Source organism: Platichthys flesus, chromosome 16, assembly GCF_949316205.1.
Source record: "Platichthys flesus chromosome 16, fPlaFle2.1, whole genome shotgun sequence".
Classification (NCBI taxonomy): Eukaryota; Metazoa; Chordata; class Actinopteri; order Pleuronectiformes; family Pleuronectidae; genus Platichthys; species Platichthys flesus.
Genome location: NC_084960.1, coordinates 1,927,824 through 1,935,517, shown reverse-complemented (window position 1 = coordinate 1,935,517; position 7,694 = coordinate 1,927,824).

Sequence of the window (7,694 nt, the reverse complement as noted above, 5' to 3'; positions counted from 1 at the left end):
CAACACAAGATGATTCCTGTGAAACACACACTTAACTGTTCTCTGTCTCTTGTGTTATTGGCCGAGCAGCTCCCACACATCTGTGAGGATCACACTCTTTTGTTATTGTATTCCCTCGGTTCATCCAGTGATGGGAAACTCGCTCAGATAATGAGTGAGTGGGAGGAAGAGGAGGCTCTGACTGAGATCAAGCACCGAACCAACAACAACACCCCTCTGTCGTGCACCTGAGCAAACACACACTGGAGCACATCTCCAGCTTCCTGTCAGTGGTTCCACAGTTTGTCATCAGGATTCATTCTAAGCTCAGGACTCTTCTCTGGTTTTCCTCGTGGCTCTCGTCCGTTGGATGAAGACGAGGCTTCACACTCGCTGTGATGAGCTGTTTAGTTTGGATTCAGGACTGTACATTGTTCTGAAGCAGCAGATGTTTGACTCTTTGTTCTCTGAGCGTCGCCAACACACAGACACCCCGAGCGCACACGTATCAAGAAGCTGCCACTTGAGAAAAGAGTCATAAATCACTTCTTCCACCGGTTACACACAGATCGTAATAATTACAGAGCAGTTATCTGCTCTGTGTTAAATGAACAGATTCAGAGACATTTCAGACATTGCACAGTAAAAGTACTTATACAACAAAATGCAGTTTAGCATCTAACCAGAAGTGCAAAAAAAGGCAGTAAAGTGCAGAGTATTGTGCGTATTTAAAGTGTAATGTAAATAAATAGATAGGTACAGTAAGAAATATATATGGAATAGTACAGTATTAACAGGTATTGTATGATATAAGAACTATGAGCAAGATAAATATAGAAAAATATATAAATATGAATATACTATAGGCGGGATAATACAGTAGTAAAAAAAGTAATAGTGTAGTGCAAATGTTCAAATGTTCAAATTTGCAAATATTCAAATGTTCAGGGGTTGGAGGAGGGTGTGGCAGTCCAAGCCAGGGTGGAGGGGGGAAGTATAGTCACTGGAGAAGGTGTGTGTGTGTGTGTGTGTCGGGGGGGGGGGGGGGGGGGGGAATTAACATCAATATAAAGCATAAAGCATAAGCGGCTGCTCCATTTACATCCTGTAATAAAACATGAGGATGGAAACGAGGCTGGAGGTCTTATCGGGAGATGTTCTGCTGGAGGAGCTTCATCTTCTGATCGGCCTCGGCTTCCTGATGTTCATCACAGTGTGTCACAGTAACTGACTCCAGATGTTTCATCACAATCTTCACTCTTATCACACGCCCAGCAGGCAGCACAGGTTATCTGCACGTTCTCACATGTTCCTACACTGTGTGTCTGTGTGAGTGTGTGTGTGTGTGTCACTGAAACATGTGATCACCAGCTCTCTCACACCTCTGGGTTTGGTCCGACACACTGGGTCTCTCTCTCCACCACCGTCATTAGAAACCCAAATGATGATGAAGTGGGTGAAACGTCTTGAGGAAGAAAGACGTCCTGTTGCTCCGGTTAAATTTAGACACAATCGACAGTGAGGTGATTTCACAACTGTAAAACGTGTGAGGTTAGAGAACTGGAGGTTCCACAAAGTCCAGGCCTGGTTGTATTTTGTGTGTTTTGTGTGCAGCAGAAGTAGAAACTTTCTGTTGTGTGTAAGGAACTAAGATGTTGGGAAGTGTTCACGGCTTGATCCTCCGTCACGAGCCGAGCTCTCCGTCCATTTCACTTCCATTTTAGGTGCGAGTGTGAAAGTTAATCCCAGTGTGTGCCATCAGTGACCCGCATGGAGGGGATTAAGAGTCTGGACGGGCGGATCCAAATATTTTTAAAAAGTTAATCTCTACACAGATGCATTCTGGCCCTTTCAGCGTCTCTGCATCTCGACAGCTCCACTCTGTCCTCTGGACATTTGGTTTGAGTCTGCAGAGACGCTGATTTGGAGGGAAACTGAGAAGGAAAACAGGAAAAGGTTCTTATCGCTGAGTCGTGATTAGATCTGGACCCCGAGGTTCTGCTTGAACCTCCCGACTGCACCGGCTGTAGCCCCACGAGAACCAGAGGTAAACAGAGTTCAGAGAAGGGCAGGAAACGCTGGTGCTTTGGTCAGTGATGGTTTGTGTAAACAAACTGAAGGAACAAGGCCTCCAACGTTTTAAAAACTGATTTACATCAATATTTTTTAAACCTTTTCACATTTATTTCTTTCATAAAATACATATATATATACAAGATAATGTAAATGTTTATTTAAATAAGTTTCAACTTCAATGTTAAACCTTGACGTTGAATCTTAATCTAAATGTTACATCCAAGTGTTATCATTTTAAATCTAATTGATGACTTTCTAATCTTAACCTAAGTATTAATAGTCGAATCGAAACCTTAATTTGAAATCCCCTTTTTCTTCTTCTTCTCCTTACCTGGTTATTTCCTCTTGTGGCTCCTCCTCCAGAAGCTACACAGGAAGTCACCTGTTCCTCCTCTGAACACACACAGACACATACACACACAACCCCACACACACATGGCTGAGCTCATAGTGGAGGCCTCTTCCTTCAGGATTGAATATGATCAATGGAAGTCTCCTATTCTTAGAAACCATTCCAAACTAATCCTGAAATGGTGGATTAGAAACTCTACAGCACTACACCACGATTTGTTACTTTGATCTGTATGAAACTGCACAATGAAACAAACCCATAAACAAATGAACAGGGGTGAAAACATAACTTCCTTTACACAGCCCTCATGAAGACCATAATTGTGTGTTAAAAAGAAATTGTTGCCTTATCCCACAATGTCAAAGAAAGTGGACAGAAGTTAACACCTGATCGAACCCTGATCCGGATCCACACCGAAGTTTCATGGTTTCTTTCCCGACCCAAACTTCACCCGTCCCAGTTTCATAGAAAAGCGTCCAGTAGTTGTTGCGTGTTCCTCCTAACAAGCGAACACTAAACAAAGAAACTGATGAAAACCTCCTCGTCGATGGTAACTTGAGTTTTATAAGGAGATTTGTTTTCCTGAGGATTTCGTGCCATCGTGAGGTCGAGACCCTCAGAATTAATCTGGTGTTCTTCTGAGAATTCATGTGATTCACGTAATCAGAAGAGTCAAGTTCTGGAAGCTTCTTCAAATCAGCCTCACATCTGGATAAGGATCCAAACACAAACATGTTACAGTGCATTAACATTGTTTTTCATACACAGCATGTTTGTGTTTCACACATCTGCAGCAAATTAGCACATTTTACGCTGAAGATGCGAAACAGTCGAAATAACGATGAAAACAAACATTTATATTTCTTTTGGTAATTTAGATTTCATGTCTTAAAGTAATGTTTGCGTTGAGTTAATCTTGTGGTTTCGAGTCTCCGACAGGATTTGAAATCATCTGGAGACATTTGCCCAACATATGCATGGTTCCACTTACGTGAACATGGAAGATGTTGTGGCCTCGATGGAGGAAAAGGAAGAAAACATTTCCAGCCTCTTCACTTCTTCCACTTCTTCGTGGGATTCGCTTCAAAGGAAACTCGGCCATGTTCGATGTCATTTATCATATGAAAAAATGTAAACCTCTCCGTGGCAGTGGAGTGAACGGACACTTCCGACCAGGTTGAGCACACGTGTGGGAAAGTGGAATGTGAAGCACGGGATGATTCCAAGATTATGTTCCGAATAAAGTGCACGTACGATTCTTATAGAATAATCTGGATTATGTCTCTGGATCAGATGAATATAAAACTGTGACTGAAAATGTCTCCAGTTGTGTTTTAGAACCAGACTTAATAACGATTGACGACATCAATCCGTGTCGAGTGTGAAGATCGCCCCCGGTGGCTGGATGCAGTACAGGTCATAAAAGCTGCCTCCTCCATGTTACTTTATGGGACTTTGACCAAATACCGAAACTCAAAGTACACATTTTGGGTAGTTCTTATCCCACTGGTGTTACATTTTCAAGTAAGTTTTAGATATTTGATGATGTCGGAAATAGAAATAACATCAGTAAATCATTGAAACTTATGTATAAACCAAGAACGTGAACAGTAATAAAGAAAAGTCAGTTTATAATCAGATGAAACAAGTTGACCATGATATCTCCAGTGCAGATAAACCAGGTAGGATGAACACAAAGTTTTCTAACTTCACTCTGCACCATAGACTGTTTTATAAAAAGCTCCCTCTAACAAAAGAGTGAACATTACAGCTACTACACAACTCAAAATGTTTCCATAAAATTCTAAATGTCTATATATTTGTTTCGTAAGCATATTTGTCCTTGTAGTTACTGCGCCTCGCCATTAGGGGGGCGCTGCAGCCCTCAGCACCTCCAGCTTGTTCGCTCCAATAGAAACAAACTCCAACTTCCAGCTGTAATAAACTATTTATTATTTAAATCTTAAATTCAACTTTAAATCCAAACTATAGAAAGGGTTGCCTCCGCCTACTTCCTGACCGGAATGTGACTTTGTGCTGGAGCGAGGAGAAGATGCACCAGTGAGTCAAGAAGTTCCCCAGCGTCCGGCCTGACACTGACTCAAGATATTCTAAATAAACTGTAATTCTGGACGAGGCAGGACGGCTATTTATAGACTTTCCTTCCCGTGCTGTCCTCTGATCTGTCACCTTTTTATTTCACAGACTCTGAGGATTGTTGGGACACTGAGCAGAGGCTCGACCGTCCGGCTCTGACGAGGACAACCTCCAGGGAATGGTGCATCACCAGGAGCTGTGTGGGGGGGCCGCTCTGCACACATTCATCTTCCAGCCTTTTCTAAATCTGTTCAGCCACAAGGCCTGAAGTGCAAACGGGGGAAAAACACCCTGCCCTGCTTGAGATGCTCATTTATATCATCACAAGGTCTTTTAAAGCCCAGAGAGAGAAGAAGAAATACCTCAGTCAAAACCTTATCTAGAAATATACATCACAAACAGTCTTCTCTCTGTGTGTGTGTGTGTGTATGTGTGTGTGTAGATGGGGGGGGGCTTTGTTTATCCTGGCTTCATGCTGCGTCTGCGCCTGCAGCTGAAAACACCAATTTTGTTCACAGAGAAACACTCTGCTGTGAAATGTTTGTCTTTCACGTCCCGGAGGAGTCCGGTTGTTTATTCTGGATATTTCAGATTTTTAAACACAAATCCTAAATTTACGCTTCCTCACTTTGTCCAGATTCTCATGGAGATGGGGACACGACTCGGGGGTGCAGGTGACTTCTATTTTAAAATTCTTATTAATGCTCCCGGGAGACGTACGACGGAAATTACTGTCACAACAGAAGTTTGGTGAAGTTCGTCAGGATGAACAGAATAAACAAGTTAGTAGCTTTTAGCTGGAAGAAGAAGAACTGACTGAAATAACATGGAGTATTAAAATGAACCTGAAAAAAGTTCTCACGGAAAATAGATTTGATCCATCCAGAGCAACTAAATACATTTACCTTATCGTACTTAAGTACTTTTATATTCAGATACTACTATTTTTAATAGTTTTTTATTGCTGCGATGTGTCTGGTGGCCTTCGCCCCCAGGAGGGAGGAGTTTTGGATTATCAATTTAAAGACGAGCCAATAAATCTCCTCTCGATTTCAATCACCACGCGACTTATCTGAATCCGGCGTCGGATGATTCCTCATCGTGTGTTCGGCCGCGTCTTGGCTCAGTCGGGTTTCCCTCGTCTTCTCATCGTCACTACGTTTTATTGTTTCGCCTGAGACACTGTTTCTCAGCTGATTTCCATAAGACATCTCACAAAATGGCAGAATCTCAACTCTCAATCATCTGATGTTCCACGCGCTCCACAGGGATCTCGAGGGTTGGCGCCGTGTCCTGGCGTTTTGAGCAGGACGCTGATTGGATCCACGTGGACGCTGTAATTAAAGGTCAAGATCTCGTAATGATGCAACTCGGTGGAGCTCGTCAGTGACGGCCTCCATCATTCATTTGGACCCGACTCCCTGTGTTACCACATCTGTCATTGTGCTGGTTATAGGTTCTGTTTTGTGTATTTATACTTTTATACTTAAAGAACCTATACTGCAACCTGCCACCAGGGGGCGATCAAAACACTTTGGCTTCTATGTTTATTTACCGTCCACACTCTGGATTCACTTAAACCTGGTTCTTGTTTTATATCAAACAATCAGAACTGCACCTTGTCTATGTTCCTCTCGATCTCTCTGCCAAGATGTGATCACAGCCCAGTGAAGGTTTATTGTTTGTGGCCACAGACCACACCAGCGTCTCATCGTCTCTCTGCCTCGGCTGCGGCGTTGAGCCTCTTCACTCTGTGGGACGAGAGCTTCTCCGGCGTTCATCACTCACAGATCTCCTGCCCGACAGGAAGCTCTCAGCCCTGCTCGCCGATATCGATCTGCTCAGATGCTCTCTGAGGTGGAGGCTGCATTAAAGAGGGGCAGCGTTCCAAGAGCTCCGGCACAGACACAAGGCGAACACAGTGAAAAGTGAATTAGCCACCAGAGGGCTGCGAGGAAGCAAACAGGTCATCAGCTCTTCATGAGTAGAGTGCATCATGAATTACATAATACTGTACGTCAGACGTGATTAATATTTAAAGGTTCAGTTAATCACGTCAACGCACAACATCCTGGAGCATGATACCAAAGAGAAGAAATGTCACAACTTTGTTATCTTTCTAACAAAATTCAAGTTTGTTTAAACATGTTTCCAGAAACACACAAGGTTCTTTCAGGTCGACCAACATTGACTCATTTTACGAAGCCACACCAAAATATGTAAATACTGATCCATCGCAGCCGAGGAAGACTGCAGCTCCTGTCGGGCAATCGGTCAAAGGTCAGACAGGAAGTGAGTCTTTACACTGATGCATGTTTACTGCAGATCATTTGGATAATCCCCCCCCCCCCCCCCCACGGCCGGGAGCTTTGCCAAATGGTCGTGCACGAGGCTGTGGTTACGGTGCCTCCCTGTGCACGAGGAGGCTGGACGTGTGTTCCTCCTCAAAAACAAAGTGCAGGAGGGAGTGATGTTCATGAGTGTGTACATGATGATGTCACCAGAGGAGCTGTTGGGTCTCGTGGAGGGAGCAGACTCTTCCTCTGGGTTGAAGACCTGAAGATGAGACCCTGTGTGTGAAGTGGAGAAGTCATGGAGCCTCTCACCGCTCCTGCTTGTGTAACGCCTCAGTTTTAAATCTGCAGCTCTCGTCTCCGCACCAGAGGCAACAGGAGAGACGCTCTCACTTCAGCCTCCAGCTCCACTTCATGTATGTAATTATAATCCAGCAGGTCACATGGGGCAGGTAGAGGCACGGAGGGGGAAGGTGTGGAAGGACCTGATTCATCCTCAAACTGTCTCTCTGGTGAATCTCTCTTTTTGAGTTTCAGGGAACAGACTCCCTTCATTGTGATTTCACAGCAGACACCAGCACAGTCTCCCTTCAGTCAACAAGGAGATTTACGGCCCTTCGCCTGCTTCCAGATCAGAGGCCTGGAGCGTTCAACTTCCTCGTCTCCTCACAGTTTGTCCCTGTGGCCCCGGGGCTCCTGAGGAACAGTATGTACTCCAGGGAAACTGATGAGAGGACCACGGAGGATCTGGAACTTAGAGCCAGAGACGATTATTATAAATGAATCAAACACTTCTCAATTTAATCAAACATGTTTATTGATTTCTGTCAGGACCTTTTGAACCTTGTGGATATGGATCAGGAGGCGGATTCAGGAAGCTTCAATGTCTTTGGTGC